Source organism: Petaurus breviceps, unplaced genomic scaffold (assembly GCF_028583685.1).
Source record: "Petaurus breviceps papuanus isolate PSGF00001 unplaced genomic scaffold, PetGlider_PUasm1.0 90535, whole genome shotgun sequence".
NCBI classification, from domain to species: domain Eukaryota; kingdom Metazoa; phylum Chordata; class Mammalia; order Diprotodontia; family Petauridae; genus Petaurus; species Petaurus breviceps.
In genome coordinates this window covers 3,930,200-3,948,085 of record NW_027187270.1, presented here as the reverse complement: position 1 = coordinate 3,948,085, position 17,886 = coordinate 3,930,200, and the positions used below count along the sequence as shown (strand labels likewise).

Below are 17,886 nucleotides of genomic sequence, written 5' to 3'. Positions count from 1 at the left end.
ACTGATGGGGGGGAAGGATATTGGTAAAAACCATTTTTTTGGGGTCAGTTTAAACATTATATTGTCATTTAGCCTCATGCTTTGAATATTGGCATTCTCACAGTAGATGCTATTTGGAGGAATGTAACTGCCCAATGTAGGCAGAAGGCTAAGGGAATATTCCGACAGGGAGCCATGGGCAGAAAGACAAAGCAGAAGGCCCTGTCCCCATAGGTTCTTTGGCCCTGAGGAGACTATGGCTTGCCACAAGGCCGTGACATTCTTGGGCCAGCTCTTTCCTTCACTGGGGGGGTGGGTGGGTGGGGGTGACCAGGCAGGACGTGCCCTTTCCTAACTAACCTTTTCTGTGGGCACGGGTAAGAGTTTCGCGACTCCGTGGGCTCGAGGGTCTGGTCTAAGCTCAAGATGGCGCAGAAGGCCGTCACATGAAGGGCGGGGCCTCGGTTCGGCAGCGCGCCCTCCTCAGGCGGCAAACCTCGCGAGACTGAGGAGGATTGGCCCAACGGCCATGGGGTGGGGCCGTGCGTAAGCAGGGCGTTGTGCCGTCACTTTGTGTTTGGTGGGAGTCGTTTCCGGCGGTTCCCTGGTAACAATGGAGAAGGAAATGGCCGCCTGAACGACGTGCAGGGCAGCGGCTCGCCTCTACCACGGAGTTGCCCCAACTAGACTCAGACGATTGTGGCAGGAGGCGGGAACATTCGTCGCAGGCCCTGCGGGGGAGTCGCGTCCCACCTGCGACCCCTAGTAAGTGGTGGTGGGCGGGAGCCCACAAACACCCCGGGCGGGAGTCGGGGAGCCTGCGGAGGAGCCGCCCCGACCGTCTCTGCCTTGCCTCCCTCCGCCTTCTCCGCCTCTGTTTTTTCTCAAAATGGCCCGGGTACCTGGTCGTCGACCCGGAGCCCAGGGCCTGGCTGCGGATTAGCGCGAGGGAGAGGAGAGGAGAGCGGAGAAGAGAGGATGGCAGGGCAGGGGAGGGGAGGGCAGGGGGCGGGCTTCTCGGCCAAGTCCCTCGTCCGATGCCATTTTAGGTTGGCGATGGCGGTTGAAGCCCGAGGACCTTGGCCTTGGCCGCGTTTCCTCTGACTCCCCAGCCCCTGAAGGTGCCCCCCCCTTACCTCTCCCCTCTCTCCAGCCCAATTCCCAAGCTTAGGAGCCCTCGGGATGAAATGCCCGCCCTTCGTCACAGGGGCGAGGGGATTTTTCTCGGGGTGGGGGGGGCGGTTTCCCCCAATTAGGGGGGCGGGCTTCATCCCTTGAGGTTGGGGAAGTGGGAATCGAAAACAGACGGTCAGGTATGCGAGATGTCAGCGGCTTTAGTTTTGTGCCATTCTCTAGGGCCCGTTTTGCGCCGAGCTCCCCCTCCCTGTCTCCCTCCCCTTCCCCCCTCCCGGCCGCCCGCCCGCCAGGATTCCTTCCTAGGGGCAGATAGAGTCTGCTATTTTACCCCCACACCAAACCTGAAGGAGTGGGGCTTTAGGATGGGGGTAGGAGTTGGATTAAGTCAATTTTAGCTTTTTATTCCTTAAAAAAATTAGGTATAGAACGTTAAAGTACGGAGGGTTTACGCAGGCCTTGTTGCTAGCCAGCTGCGTTCCCTATCACGTCACAATCACCGTTTATTGGTGGGCCTGCCGGTTGGTTACTAGACTCACTCCCGTTTTCCCTTCTGCTGATTAATTTCAAGATGGAGGAGACAGCAGCTACATTTCTGCTCTAGACCATTTCTCCGTAATTATTCCACAGGTTAGCCCTTGGACCCGAGGCCCAGCAACCCCTTTCTTCTTAGAGGCACCTGTTAACTGTACGGTATCATACCCGGGCCCTAGGTCTGTGCTAGTGACCAGAAATTTCTATGCTTGTAGAATCTGAGCTGATGAAATGCGTTTGGGTTATGGGATTTGTATTAAGGGGGGAAAAATTATTTGTCTAATTGCTGGTAAATGACTTAGCCCTTCGAAGGGCCACAGTGATCAAGGACAAGGTATCTGCTCAGAACAAGCCAAGGGAACACTCCCTATTCAGGCTGACTCACGAGCAGTTGCAGACTTGAAGATAGGAAAGCACAGTTTTAACAGAATTTCAGCCATATTGAGCATGAGTAAGATAAGCTTTATAAAATTGTACCTATGCTTTCTAGATTGTCTGGTTTTGGGAGTGAAAATTTACAACAGGCACTTGAGCTTTTAAAAAAAGACTACTGTTATTTGGGAAATGTCTGTCGGCCTTTGGCTTCGGTTATGCTGCTTGACGACTTAATCCTTCTATTCCCACTATGGGAATAGAATAGACAATACCTTTAGATCCTCCTCTAAGCTAATGTTTTGTGGCAAACGTTTTTTCGATATGTTTCAAGTTAAGCTCCTGAAAAGTAACTGTCAGATTCTGAAAACGTTGACTGGTAGGATTGGGCATTTTTATTCAGTATTATAGTAGCTTCTCAAACTCTCTAATGATCTTTTTGAATACTGATTAGTAGGCTTTTGTTCTTAACTACTTTACCGTTAAGCTGATGTGTGGTTCAAATGTTTGAATTTTGTATATGTCAAAGAAATTCATACCCTATAGAAAGAATGAAGAATGATTAATTTTTTCCTCCAACTCAAGGAAAGTAGTCTTGTAATTATTGTATTTAAATTATGTCTTAAGATGTAGATAATTTGCTATTAAGTCTTTTTGGTGTAGAATAAGGTTTTAAAACCTTAGTAGAATTTCTTTTTAAAAGTCTTATGTGTATCTTAAGTGGAACTTTCACGCTTGGTTAGATCTTCCTGGGTTTATTAAAAAAAAAAAATCTTAGAATTTGGGAGCTGGAAGGCATTTTATATCAGGATGTTTTAATCGTTCAAAACAAGAGAAAATTTCTTCCACTTAGAGAAAATACACATAATGACTTGCACATTGTTGGGCATTAATGATAAAAGAACTACAAAATTGTTCATTGAATTCAAGGACTAATCTAAATAGAGAGATGGGGGCTAAACTAGTGATTTCATTGGCATAAGGAACTCCCAGGAGAGGATACTCCCTCTGCCAATGCAGGTTGGCACCTCCTCCAAAAACTTATAGTCTTAGTTGCCTTAGAAAGTTTGAATATAAATTTTGCTAATTATAAAATAACATAGATGATTTGTTAATACTGGTAACATCTTGACTGAAATTCTTTTGGGGAGCAAAGCAGCCAAGTGCTATTGGAATGTTGACTTTTTTTCATTCCATTGATTGGCAGAATTTGATTCTCAGAATCCCTTTTGGAAATTGAAGTCTCATCTTACCTTGCTTACATTATTATGGATTAAATAAACATGTATTTTAAAATATAAAGGCAACTTGGTTTAGTGAATAGACTGCTAGACTTGAAACCAGGAAGATGTGGGATTAAATCCTACTTCTGACATATTAGCTGTGTGATTCTAGACAAGTCACTTAACTGTTTGCCTTAGTCAACAGTTTTAGATCTGAATCTGTTGGGAGTTCTTTTAATAGGAGTTCCCACATGAAAAATCACAGAGCTTTCCAGGGTAGTCACAGTAAAATTCTATAGGTTGTTTGACTTAGGAATTCTTAATTAACTGAAATCAAAATTGCTTGTAACTGCCAGTCATTGGTTATTTGGTTCAAATAACCCAGGTTTCTGATTTACTCTGACTTCTACTTTTACAGTAGTATTATATAGTACCCATATATTTCCTATTCCTAGCTTCAGAGCAGAAACATGCTTAGAGTCATAGATTCCTATAATTGGAAGAAACTTTAATGAGCATCTTAGTCCAACTTCCTACACAATGGAAGAATATCCTCTAGGACATCACTGGCAGGTGATCACTCAACTTCTGTTTCAACACTTTTTGACAACTGTAATTGGTATAAAGTTCTTTATAATAGTGATGTCTTAAAGGGTATAGGCATAAAGGCTTACTAGATGGGAAGTTTCTAGTGTTTTTGGAAAAGTTCTGTCCTTGGCTTCTCTTGCTTGAGCATTCTAAGAATTATATAGTATATTTATAGATATAAATTTTTAATATTTATATTACATATATAATTTATGTATGTGTGTGTACATATATATATATATACACATAGAATAAACTGTGGAATTATGGTGAACATAGTGATTTCTTTTTCACTGTCATCCCAGCTCTGCCATTTAAAACTTGTGTGACCTTGGGCAAGTCACTTAACCCATTTGGTCTTCAGTTCATCTGAAAAACTGAGGGGGTCAGATCAGATGATTTCAAGGGCCCTTCTGTGGAACTCAATTCAATATATGAGCCTATAATCTCCATTTGGATTTGGGTGAAAAATGGTAGAATTGGTCATTTTACAGTCAGCACAATTTTACTTCTTAAAAGAATGGTTATGTGGGTAGAAGAGGGGAAATTTGTCCCTGACCTCTTTAAACTGTCTTTTGTTATCAGTTCTTTAATCTATTGACTCTCTCTTACAGGAGCTGGATGATGAACCATTTTGGCATTTTGCCTCCAGAAAAAAAATTTCAACTTCAGAGTTACTGTGATTAAAATTATCAGTGATCCCTTTAGCTTTCCCTATTAGTCTGTGTTACCAAAGTAGAGCCCTCCTATAAAGCAGTTCAATATACCACTTGCTTACTGGAAGCATTCAATTGATAGAATGGCCATTGTGACCTTTTACTTTCATAGTATTCAACTAATATCTTACTCTGACAAAAATATCAAAATTAGTCTCACTATAGTAATGTTTTAAAAGTTTATTTTCTACTGAAACTTTAAAAAAATATTCTATACCAGAGAAGACTGATGTGACTTCATGTAGCTACTCACATTTTTATAGTACTTTATGGTTTACAAATTATTTTTCCATAGCAACCCATTGGGGTAGTATAATAAGCATAGTTTTCCCCAGTTTACAGATGAGGAAACTGAGTTTTGGAGAATTTGAGTGATTTGTTCAGTGTCCCAGAGCTAGTAAAGTGTCAGAGCCAAGTTTCAAATACAGATTTCCCAATGCTCAGGTTAGCATTCTTTTTGCATATTAGTGAACTCATTTCTTCCATTTCCATATAGCTGTCAGAATTTCTTTTAAAATTTTCTTGTGTTTTTATGCTTGTTATATATGCATCTTCTGTTATTAATGAGAATATTACATTTAGGGAACAAAAAATGGGCCGGTTTGTCTGGATCATAGTGTGTGATGCAAAGTAATGTATAATTAGTCTGGAAAGGTAGGCTGAAACCAGATTAGGAGGGGCTTTAAACACCAAGCCAAGCTTGTCTTTTTTTTTTTTTCCCCAAGAGCCATTGGAGCTTTTGAGCCAGGGAGTGACCTGGTCAGGAATTTGTACTTTAGGACTGTTCTTTAGCTGTGTGTGTGGAGGATGTCTTAGAGATGGCTGAGGCTGTTGCAATTGTCCAAGCAAGAGATGTTGTGGACGTAGAATAGACAAGGCTGGTTATCTCATTGGATGTTTTGAGTAAAAGAGAGTGACTAGTTGAGGGTGACTCCCAGGTTGTGAACCTGGATGACAGTAGTAATGCTGGTATTTTCAACACAATGAAGGAATTCAGGAAGAAGAGTGGGTGGGGCAGGAAATAAGAATTCTGTTTTGGATGGATGTGTTGAATTTGAGATGCCTATGGGATAGCCCAGTGTAGAAGTCTAATGGGCTCATTCAGAGAAAGACTGAATGGACTTATAAATTGGGGGAATCATCTCTAAGAGATGCTAATTGAAGTCCTGAGAGCTAATGAGATCACCTATAGAGTGGGTGGAGAGAAAGAAAAGAAAAATCAGGGCAAAGCATAGAGTATGGGGGGAAGGGAAAGGGCAGGACTTAGAAAGAATGGCAGGAGAATAGAGTGTCTTGAAAATCTGGGGAGGGGAATGCCCAGGAAGAGGGAGTGGTCAGCAGTCTCAGATGTTACAGAAAGGTCAAGGAGCAGGAGAACTGAGAAAAGGACATCAGATTTAGCCATCAAGAGATCATTGCTATCCTTTAGAGAACAGTTTTGGTTGAATGATGGGTTCAGAAGCCAGATGGCTAGGGGTTGAAAAGTGAATTAAGAGGAGAGGAAATGGAGGCAGTAAATAGAAAAAGCCTTTTCTAGGCATTTGCCTGTGAAAAGGAGAAATATAGGATGTTAGCAAGCTTGAGGGGGTTGGTAGGGTCAAACGAAAGTTTGTTTTTTCTTTAAAGAATGGAGGAAACTTGGAGATATTTGTAGGCAACAGAGATAGAGCCAGCAGTTAAGGAGAGAGAGCAAAATAAAAAGAGGCTTGGGAGGATGATTGTGGGCAAAGTTCCCAAAGGAGATAGGAGAGTATGGGATAGAGAGCAGAAGTAGAGTTGGTCTTGGTGAGATGGGCTCTGCCTTTGTCATACCGGAGCTCCAAAGAGAATGGGGAATGAGGGCAAAGAGTTTTGAGGAGTGGACTGGAGGGGAGAAGGAGCTAATAACCTCTTAATTTCTCAGTCAAGTGTGAAGTGAGGCCCTCCTCTGAGGTGGGGGTGGGGTGGGGTGAATAGGGGGGCTTGAAAAAAGAAAAGGTTTGGAACACAGCTTTGGGGAGTACAATAAAGAGAATGGGAAATTGTCTCATGGCAGTGAGGGTATAGATGAGATTAGATAACAGATTTATATTGAACCCAGTCAGCATGGTTGTGACTTTCTCATTTGCTGTTCAGTACATAGGTAGGAGTGGGGAAGGTAGATGGATGGTGGGAGTCAGCCATGGTTGCTCAGGCATTAGTGGCAAAAGAATAAGGGAACAAGGGATTAAGGTCAGGAGTTAAGGACAATGCTTAATTGAACGGGTTACAGCATCAAGGTATATTTTTTTAATTGATTTTTATTTTCTGATTTATATTGTTTCCTTTCCAGTCCCCTTCCTGCTTCCTTTCCTCCTCTCTTCCCACTGAGAAAGCAAGAAAAATAAAACCCTTGTTACAGACACACATAGTCAAGCAAAACAGATTCCCATGTTGGCCAGGCCTCCCTTCCCCCCCAACCAAAACAAAGCACTTCAATCTGTACTCTGAATCTATCACTTCTCTATCAGGAGATGGGTAAAATGTTTCACCTTCAATCCTCTGCAATTGTTAGTCATTGTGTTTTTGAAAATAATATTTTATTTTTTCCCAATTACATGTAAAGACAATTTTAACAAATTCATGTTTAAAAAATTTTGAGTCCAAATTTTCTCCCTCCCTCCCTGAGATGGTAAGCAATTTGATATAGGTTATACACATGCAATCATGCAAAACATATTTCCATATTAGTCATGTTGTGAAAGAAGATACTGTTGGTCATTATGTTGATCAGCATTCCTAAGTCTTTCAGAGTTGTTTGTCTTGATAATATTGCTATCATTGTATGAATTATTCTCCAAGTTCTGTTAACTCTGAATCAGTTCATACAAGTCTTCCCATGTTTCTTCAAAACCATTCCCTTCATCAGTTCTTACAGCACAATAGTATTCTGTTGCATTGTTCAGCTTCTTCCCAATTGATTGGCACCCACTGACTTTCCAGTTCTTTGCCACCACAAAAAAAGCTGCTATAAATATTTTTTACATTTTAGTTCTTTTCCTCTTTAATCTCTTTTGAGTATAAACCTGGTAGTGGTATCCCTGGATCAAAGAGTATGAACAGTTTAGTAGCTTTTGAGGCATTGTTCCAAATTGCTTTTCAGGATGGTTGGACCAATTTATAGCTTTACCCACAGTTCATTAGTGTACCTGTTTTCCCATACCCCCTTTAGCATTTGTCATTTTCCCTTTTTATCAGTTTAGTTAATCTGATAGGCATGAGGTGCAACTTAAGGGTTGTTTTAATTTGCATTTTTCTATTAGTGAATTATAGAACATTTTTTTATGCGACTATTCAGGCTTGGATTTCTTCCTTTGAAAACTGCCTGTTCATATCCTTTGAGTGTTTATTAATTGGGAAATTACTCTTAGTCTTATACATTTGAATCTGTTCTCTATACATCTGAGAAATGAGATCTTGATCAGAGAATTTAAGTTATAGTTATAATGCCAAGATTGGGAAAGGAAGAAAATTAGGCTAGAGCACCATGGGGTGGGGTGGAGTGACTAGAGGTCCCAATGAAGATGAAGAATAGGTTTAGAAGGAATGAAGCATTAGAAGAGATGAAAATTGTGGAGGTTGTGATCAGATTGAGGAATTTCCGAGCTCTTAGTTATAGAGGTAAAATTCTTTATGAGTGATGGTAAGATTAGGGGTATGACAATCTATGGGTGATTGAGGTGAAGTGAGTGTTCGGATTGTGGGAGTTAAGATGTTTAGTATCACATCAACATGTATATTGAAATCCCCAAATATAAGGGAAGAAGTTGAAGTGAAGAAGACTTAGCTCATGAATGCCTCTTTTTTTTTTAGTCTCCTTATCACCCTGAATCACCCTCCTTGACATACTACACCTTGTCAATGTGTTTTCTCAAATGTATTTTCCCAGAAATGAACAAAATATTCCAGCTCTGTTCTGTATGAGGTAGAGTACATCAGGGCTGTTATGTCTCTAATTCTGGACACTGTGTTACTGTTAATGCATTTTAAAATCACATTAGTCTTTTGGCTGCTGTATTATACTATTGACTCATTGAACTTATTGTGCATTAAAACTCCATCTTTTTCACATGAACTCTCTTGTCACATTTATTCTACATTTGTATTGTTGGTTTTTAAAAATCCAAATGTTGGGTTTTGTATTCATCCTTCTTGGATTTCAGCTTACTAGATTTGGTCCTTAACTGTAGTGGGTCCTGATTTTGTCATTCATTGCCTAAACTGTCTCCTAGTTTTGTGGCATCTGCCATCTTGCCCTTTATCCAAGTATTGGTAAGAATATTAACAGAATGACACCCAAGACAGATCCCCTTTTTATTCTTGTGCTTTTGATCAAGTAGCAGAAGGATGTTCCTTCATTGGCCTTCCAAACTTTGGTGGTGGCCTCAGTGTTTTTCTTCATTGAAGGTCAGTAGATTCAAAGAATGATGTGTTGGAGAAGAACATGAGCTAGCTAAAATAGATTTGGGGAGAGTGGAAATTTAATTAGGGGTAAATATTAAGTCCTACATTTGGGGTTTAAAAAAAATTGTTACAAGTACAGGATAGAGGAAGCATGACTACATACGTTTCTTTTTCCATGAAAAAGATTGGAGAGTTAGACAGCAATTCAGTATGTATTGATAATGTAACGACAGTCCAAAAAACTTAAGGTATCTTAATAAATGTAATGTCCAGAATGAGGGAGGTAATTGTTCTGCTGACCACGTCTCTGGTTAGATCACATCTGGAGTGTTGTGTTCATTTCTGAGTACTACATTTTAAAGAAACTAGAGGATGTCATCCTGGGCATCATTTGAAAGAACTGAGGATATAAAGATGAAATTTATGGAGAAAGGGAGAATTTTCTTGAAGTAATTGAAAGTAGAAGAAGAATGATCTTGTTCTGCTTAAAGCCTAGGGAACAGAATTAGAACAATAGAAGTTTCAAAGAGGCAGATTTGAGATCTGTACCAAAGCAGAGTGAATGTAGAAGGTACAATCACTGGAAGTCTTCACATGGAAGCTGGACAGCCATTTAACAGGAATGTTGTAGAGAGCATAGATCTTTGCTAAGTTGCAATTTGGACCAGAGGTTCCCAAACTTATTTGACCTACTGCCCCCTTTTAAAAAAAAATTACTCAGCGCTCCCCCCCCCCTTAGGTTAACTCTTATTTTTATTCAACACCTTCCAATTGCACCTGAGACTACTACTGCCACCCCCCACACCCCCCAGGAGGTGATATTGCCCACTTTAGGAAACTATGGTTTGGACTATGCATTTTGGGTTGTCTTTTGACTTGGAAATTGTGTAAAATTGTCCAAAGTTGGAAGTAGGCAGCAAGCTCAGTGGAAAGGATTCCAAGAATACTGGGGAGAGGATTGATTGTTTTGTGGCCTGGAAATAGCAGTTTTGTTTTCCTATGTCCTAAAAGATGCACCACAGTAACAGTTTTTTTATTTGATTATGATTTCCTGTAGTATAATTTTACAAAGGAAAGGCTTTCCTTGGTCCCTGTTTGGGTTACAGTATGTTGCTATCAAAGTGCTTAATTATTCAGTGTTTAAATTTCAGTCAGGGGAAAGAAGCTGAGCCTTTCTGTTTTATTTTTCTGAGATCATATGCCATTTTTTTCCTTCTCTAATTCTCCTTCAGATATCACACACATAAACTTGAAAGAACTAAGGGGTCATTTATCTAAGGAATCTGCATTCCCTTATGATTGCAAGCTCATTCATTACAGAGATGCAGGGTATCAACTGTGTTTTTTCTTCAGCTCTTTACATATAATTAATATTTACTGAGTTGAATCATGTTATTCAGTCCCTTCATTTTATTTTGTTTTTAAATTCAATTTTATTTTAAGTTTCAAATTCTTTCCCTCCCTCCACATCTTGTCTATCCATTGAGAAGGCAAGAAATATGATACCCATTACACATATGAAATGTAAAACATGTCCAGTTAGCCATAGTGTGGTGGAGATGGGGGGAGGGAAGGGGACAAGATTAAGAGAAAAAAGATATGCTTTTTGAGTCCATTGGTTCTCTATGTGGAGGTGGATAACATTTTACCATGAGGCCTTTGAAGTTGTAGTGATCCACCTTAGTCTTTCACAGTTGATTATTTTTACAATATTGTTACTATGCAAATTGTTTTTCTGAAACCATTCCCTTCATCATTTCTCCTAGCATAATAGTATTCCGTTAGAGAAACTTGCAAAGATTTCCCCCGTTTCCTTTTCTAATTTTGGCTGCATTGGTTTTGTTTATGCAAAATCTTTATAATGTTATGTAATCAAAATTATCCAATTTACCTCCTGTGAGCCTCTGTCTTATTTGGTCATGAACTCTTCCTCTATCCATAGATCTGACAGGTAGCTATTTCTGTGCTCCACTAATTTGCTTGTGATGTTACCTTATATATGTCTAGACCATGCACCTGTTTTTGAGCTGATCTTGGTATACAGTATGAGATGTTGGTCTATGTCTATTTTCTGCCTGACTACTTTTCCAGTTTTCCCATCAATTTTTATCAAATTGCCCCAATAGCTTGGAGCTCTGAGTTTATCAAACACTAGGTTACTGTGCTTATTTGCTTCTGTATATTGTGCCCTCTTTTTATAAATGAGGAAACTGAGACTCAGAGAGGGAAAAATCACATGAACAATAAATGGCAGAGCTGAAACTCAAACCCAGGTCTTTTGACTGTAAGTCAAATACTTTTTCCCTTCTACTATTCCATACTACTTCTCACTACAATAAAAGAGGATGTTCTATAGAGTTTGTGCTTATGGGATTTCACTTATCTTAAATCTAGTGTTTTCTTCATAAAAATTATGTTTCCTTAAATGTAGATAAGCTTAAATTGAACTAAATCAGGAACAAATTGCTTATCTTTACAAACTTTTGGTTAAATTTGGGGCTTTGGGGATTACTGAAAAGGAAAGAAAAGATGAAAGTATTGCAGTGATCCAGTGAGTGATGAAAGAAACAAGAAGGTATTGTATTTAATTTTTATAGTAAATAGATTAGTGTGCGTAGTTAGTGCTGGATTAGGTATATGATTAGCTCTAGAAAATATAAGTATATGCAGTTTATAAAATAGTTAAGAAAATTTAGCTCCTACTTTTGTTTAACTATTTTAACTATAGGACTCTATTAAGTTGGTACATTTCATCTATATTCGTTTTAAGGCATATTTGTAGAAACTATTATTTGAAATAACTAAATATTTGCTCAGGTGGATATTGAGGTTGGTTTGGTGAATTCATTTGCAGGTAAACAGTGATAACATCGAATCCCATTATAACAAACTCTATGGATCACCCACCTCTTTGTTAGAATTTTATTATTACATTTTATTTATTTCACAAGCATTAATCATTTCCTCTTACTATCCTCCCTCTCTCACCTGCACAACAAATACTGGTCTAACAAATCTCCATGTTGGCCATGTCTAAAAATGTGTTTCATTCCTCATTTTAGGTCCATCACTTCCCTTGCAAGAGATGGGAAATATGCTTCATTTTCAGTCCTCTAGCATCATAGTTTATCATCAGAGTTCTAAAGTCTTTCATAATTGTTTTTCTCTTTACTGTTGTTATAATTGTATAAATTATTCCCCTGATTCTGCTCATTTCACTCTGCATCAGTTCCCAGTATCCTCTGCAGCTGTCCATTTCATCATTTCTTACACACAGTAATATTCCATTATATCCACATACATAATTTGTTTAACCATTCTCCAATAGGTACTCCTCTAGTTTCTAGTTTTTTGCTTCTATGAAAAGAACTGCTATAAATATGTTTGTCTATATAGGTCCTTTTCCTCTTTATTTGATCTCTTTGGGGTCTAGGCCTGGTAGTTGTATAGCTGGATCAAAAGGCACGAATAATTTAATAATTTTTGGTCATAGTTCCAAATCACTTTTCCAGAATGGTTGGACTAATTCACAGTTCCACAAACACTTCATTAGTGTGCCTGTTTTCCCACAGCCCCTCCAGCATTTGTCATTTTCCTCTTTTGTCAGAATTTTGTTTTAAAAACAACATTGACAACAATGTAAATGGAAAGAACAAGGCAATGGAAACTGAATCCTAGAAAATTATACTGACCAGACCTGGTTCCAAAGAAGAGATGAGAAAGCATTTCTCACTCCTCCTTTGTAGTAGAACCTTGCATATGTTGTCAGGCCTTTTTGATTTGTCGCTCAAGAGTATTGCCCCTATAGCCTATCCTTGCTTCCCCCTCTGGCTAGAACTGTCCTGAAGAGGATAGTGAAAAATTTGAAACACATTTAAGGAAAAGGATAGAGGATCTAAGCAAATTCCATTTCACTTCGAAGGAGACATTAGATAATAGGCCTTTCTTTCTTTTCCTCTCCCTAGTCACCAAGCTCTTGTTTATTAGTTTGGGTGGGTTTTTCTGGCCAAGGTCATTGGATACATAGAATTATGAGGTAGAATCAGAATGGTCTAGTGTAATGGGAGCAAACTCAAATAGAAGGAGATCCTTGTGGGTTGCATATTGACTTAGAAGACCACAAATTTACATTGTGTTGTTTTATACTTTTATTTATTTTGTTAAATATTTCCCAGTGACATTTTAATCTGGCTTGGGAGGGCCAGCAGTTTGACAACTCAGGTGTAGTGGAGAGAGTGTCTTTTCTCATCTGGAAACTGAAGTCCAGGAAGTTTAACCGACTTGCTTACAGTAGGAAAGATATTAAGCCAGTGGGATTGGGCTTCAAATCTAGCTCTTAATTCTGTCTGAAACTCTTCCCACGTCACCTCCTTGAATGTTTGAGCTAGCTGCCTGACTACCAAAGCATTCTGGGACCCTTGGCATGGATTTGACCATGTTTTTGTTTTATATCATTAACATTTTCCTGTTACCAAGGTTTCCATGACACACCAATTTCAAGAAGTGTCTCCAGTCTGTCCAGTTTCAAGAATTTGCACTATATCCCTTGTCTTTTTAAATAGAATTTCACCTTTGTGAAAGACAGCTAGCATGGATAGAGTAGCAGATAGCTTCTTATGAAGCCCCAGGCTCAGACCTCTCACTGTGTAACTCTGGTCAAATCTCCTAACCTCTCTGGACCTCTTCTAGGCAACTCTGGAAGACTTAAGTTATTGATAGGTTATAGTGTATTCCTGAAGTGAAAGGGAAAAGGAAGGGAAGTGAATAAGCATTTCTATGGTACCTACTAAGGGCCAGGCATTGTGACAAGAGCTTTTACAATAATCTCATTTGATAAAACAACCCTCAAGTATTGGGATGCCCTTAACCAATGTTAGAGACTACTAACGTGTATAGGTGCACACACGTACACATATACATAGAAATCTATAATATAAAGCTCAATTTACACAGAATTATGATTAATAAGACTGCCTTTCAGCAGTCAAGGCTTAGAAAAAAAAGTTTGGCACTTTTGCATATGCCAACAGTAGTTTACTGCCTTCTTTTCTCATCCTACTTGACTACTCTTAACATTTGAAAAACCCGTGGTATTTGTATTGGTGATGGAATAGGTATTTTGGAGAAAGAGGGAGTGTTTATGGGGCTTTTTTTAACCTGTTTTTTTTGGGAGGGAAAAAAGTTCCCTTCCCCACCTGGCTTTAAGAAAGAAGAGGATGATGAGGGGGATGAGTAGGTAGAGGGGAAAGTCTGAGAGAGAATTGGTAACTAGGGTTTTATCAAATGATCTAAGGTCTCTCTAGTATCAGTAACATTCAGTTCTTTGTAAGAATAGTGGTTCAGGAAACAGGAAAGGGTCAACACAAGCAGTATAAGATGAGGAAGTCTTTCCCCTCTCAGCAGTGGAATTGGAACATTTACTGGTGTGGATGCTATGTTAATTTGGGGTTTTGTTAGAATTAAGATGACTTTGTTTTCTCCTTAGCTCTTTTTTTTTGGAGGGGGGGAGATGTTTTGTTTAGTGTTTAGGTAGATCTTAAGCCTCCTTGAATGTGATTGATTTAGTTACTAGTGTCACCAAAAGGGCCAGGAATCATTGTGTTTCTGTGCCTGATTTAATGACTTGGTGATTATCGCCATTTTGAGTTCTCTCCTGTTGACTCAGGGGAAGACAGAAAAATCACAGTGAAGTTCATGATTAAGAACAAATCCTAGTTTAAGTTGTGACACAAATCAGTAAAACAGAAGCAGATCACTTGAAGATGAACCCTTCTGTGTGACTTAGAGTATTTGTGGAAGTGGCCTGCCATCCACATACCAGCTTCTGCCTGGGAGTTGGCAACATTTTGTCATGGTGGGACTTCAGTTTATTTCAACTTGAATTTTTTTTCAGTTTAACTTCTTGGTGGCAAGAGAGCAGCAAACCATACCTAGTGCCAGACTCACCTGCCCTGGTAGGTAGAATGCTGAAGGACATCCCTGAGTATTATTGACAGTTCCCTTTGTCTCTCTTAGTGTTCAAGGTAGAAGAGTAGCCCAAGTTACTCACTAGTTGTATTGGCTGTGGGAGCTTCAGTGAATGTCTTGGGAGCATCCTTAGTGTACCTGCTCTTGGCTTCTTTTGGGAAGAAGTCGTGAATGGGGACTTGGCAGAAAGTACTGCGTAATAAGAGGTAAAGGCAGCCTATTTTAGAAAGCAGGAGGATGGAAATTTCATAAGAATGAGTGTGATGACAGTGAGAGGGGGTGTGCGGTATCTGGGCTGACTGACATTTTACTTAATCATGTTGTTTTGGAGCTTTATTTTCTTGACAAATACTCTGACAATTGTTGACTCCTAGGTAATCAGTAGAACTGTATGGAACCTTGCAGATAACATCTAGTCTGTGTCATACAAATAAGGAAATTGAGGTCCAAGGAGGTTCGGTGAATTGTCCAACCCCCATAGCTACTTCATAGCCTTTTGATTCACAATCTAGTCTGATTTTTTTTTTAAACCTTTTCTACTGAAAAAATAACACAAAGCTATAGAAGTACTTAGTTGTCATTTGGCAGAGGGAAAGAAGGGGACGGAGAATCCAGAATTGTCATTTCATCACTGGGTAACTCCTGGTACGGAAATTCCTTTCTTGGAAACAGACCAGCGGCTCAGGGAATTGCTTGAGATAGAGGTTCACTGACTTGTCCAGGGTCATACAATCAGTATTGTGTCAGATGCAGGACTTTCACCCAAGGCTCCCTCCAGTCACTGTGTAAGTACAGGTGCTTAATAACACACTCAAAGCTAATTCAGACCAAAGTATTCAAGTGTTAACCATTTGGGTATTGAAAAAGCCATCATAATTGTCAGATAAGAATTTTTGCCTTGGAAATAACTAACCTTTGGGTGCTGGAAGCTAAAATATATTTCATTAAGCTACCGTAAACACATAGGCATCTGGTAGCTCAGTGGATAGAGCCCTGGGCCTGGAGTTGGGAAGACCTGAGTTCAAATCTAGCCTCAGACACTTCCTATCTGTGTGCTGCTGGGCAAGTGTCTTCACCTCTGCCTGACAAAATGGGTCCACTGGATAAGGAAATGGCAAACCACTCCAATATCTTTGCCAAGAAAATCCCAAGTAGGGATGAAGGGTTGGACACAACTGAAACAAATGAACAACAACAAAACCCTTTGTGTCATGGGTTGTGTTAAAAGGTTTCCAATTTTTATTCCTTTTTATTATTTTAAGCATTTTGTATAAGTGTAACAGGTTGTCTTAAAGGGCACTATTCATTTCTATCCTAGCTATATTTTTCTGTGCTTTATGGATAAAGCTTATATACTAAAATAATGAAATCAGCTGTGATCTCATCTATTTAGATGTTCTTTCCAATGCCACAGATTGTTTGCCCACCCTCTCTTGTCCCATACCCTGCCAGAAGTTTATCATATGGATCCATTCAAGTGTGTTCACACTTTGTCCCCCCATTGTGAAGATATCATAGACCACGAAAGCTATCCACATAGCTTTCCTAATTCTCATTAACTCCTTTCTGAGCCTCTGCTACAAGTAGAATATTGCTTGTCAATCTGTATGTGATGAGTTCACTTTCATGTTTTTTCCTGTGAATTTTTTTTGTGGCAAAACTGACCTTTTCTGTTTTGGAAAACTTCCAGATATCGGAGCTTAGAGAAAAGAGAAGCAAAGTACACAGTGTGTTGTGGCAGTTGAATGATGCTTAAGTTACCTTGACCTCTTACTTTGAAAGGTAATTTCTTCCAAACTTAACAAATATTCCATGTTCTAAATGTTTTCTGAATTTATTTGTATATGTTTTCAAATTCTATTTAATGAAGACTTACGTTTTTATATTCCTATTCTATTTCACAACAGCTTTGGCATGTTTCCTGAATTTTGGAACTGAGATCCAACTAGGCCTACTGAACGAGGGATAGTGCAAAAAACTATGTGTATACAATCTATCAGTTTTCTTCAACCCCTATAATCCAATTATATGCCTCCAAGGCCATTGTACATGGGGGGTGGGAAGATCTATGCTATGCTATTAGTAATGCTAAAAATATATATATTAATTGGCATAATTTGTGTTAGTATATGATAGGGACTATAAGTGAAATTATGGGTCAGCCAGGTGGCACGGTAGACAGAGTGCTGGGCCTGAAGTCAGGAAGACTTATCTTCCTGAGTTCCAGTCTGGCCTCAAACACTTAGTAGCTGTGTGACCCTGGGCAAGTCCCTTAACTCTGCTTCAGTTTCCTCATCTATAAAATGAGCTGGAGAAGGAAATGGCAAACCACTCTGGTGTCTTTGCCAAGAAAACCCCAGATGGGGTCATGAAGAGTCAGAAACACCTGAATGACATTAAAAGAAATTAAGGTCACTAAACTAGCATTTCAAAATTCAAGGTGAATTAAATTTGTATTGAGATTTAAATATAATATTGGCATAATTTCATTTGAGTGGATTGGGGGGCAGAGTATTTTGATAGTACCTCACCTCACAGCCCTAAAACATAGGTGGTTCAAATATCATTTTACATTTTACAAGAGGAAATAGGCTACGTTAAATGGTATGCCCATTGTCTCCAGAGCTGGGTCTTGAACCCCAGACCTTCTGCTCTTTCTGTTGGACCAGTTTGTTTTACCACTTGGCCAGGGTTTGATCTAATTACTTTTAGGAGATTGTTCATGAATGCAAGATAGACACTGATCTGGCACCTTGTTCTTTAGTGGATTCTATTTATAAAATAGGTCTGGTAAAATGTACAAAGAGACAACTTAAAAGACTCCTCCCACCCCCCACCCCCCTCCAGCCAAGCAACAACAGGTTTATTAGTCAAAAAAAAAAAACACTCATCAGATTGAATCAACTTGTCATTTTGCTACTTTTACCCCGCCCACATAATACATACAACTC

The 17,886-nt window shown here is 39.4% G+C and overlaps 1 protein-coding gene across 3 annotated transcripts in view; it reads left to right on the top strand.

The window, feature by feature from the left end:
• Positions 1 to 523: 523 nt before the first annotated feature.
• The window catches only part of RLIM (ring finger protein, LIM domain interacting), a 27,807-nt gene continuing 10,444 nt past the window's right edge, over positions 524 to 17,886 (top strand). Inside the window, exons 1-2 of one of the 3 annotated variants that reach the window (XM_069063106.1) lie at positions 525 to 744; positions 16,626 to 16,717. The gene's annotated coding sequence lies outside the window, so the exon portion shown is untranslated. Of the gene's footprint in view, positions 745 to 16,625; positions 16,718 to 17,886 lie in introns of all 3 variants that reach the window. The other 2 variants (XM_069063108.1, XM_069063107.1) reach the window with 2 other exon arrangements.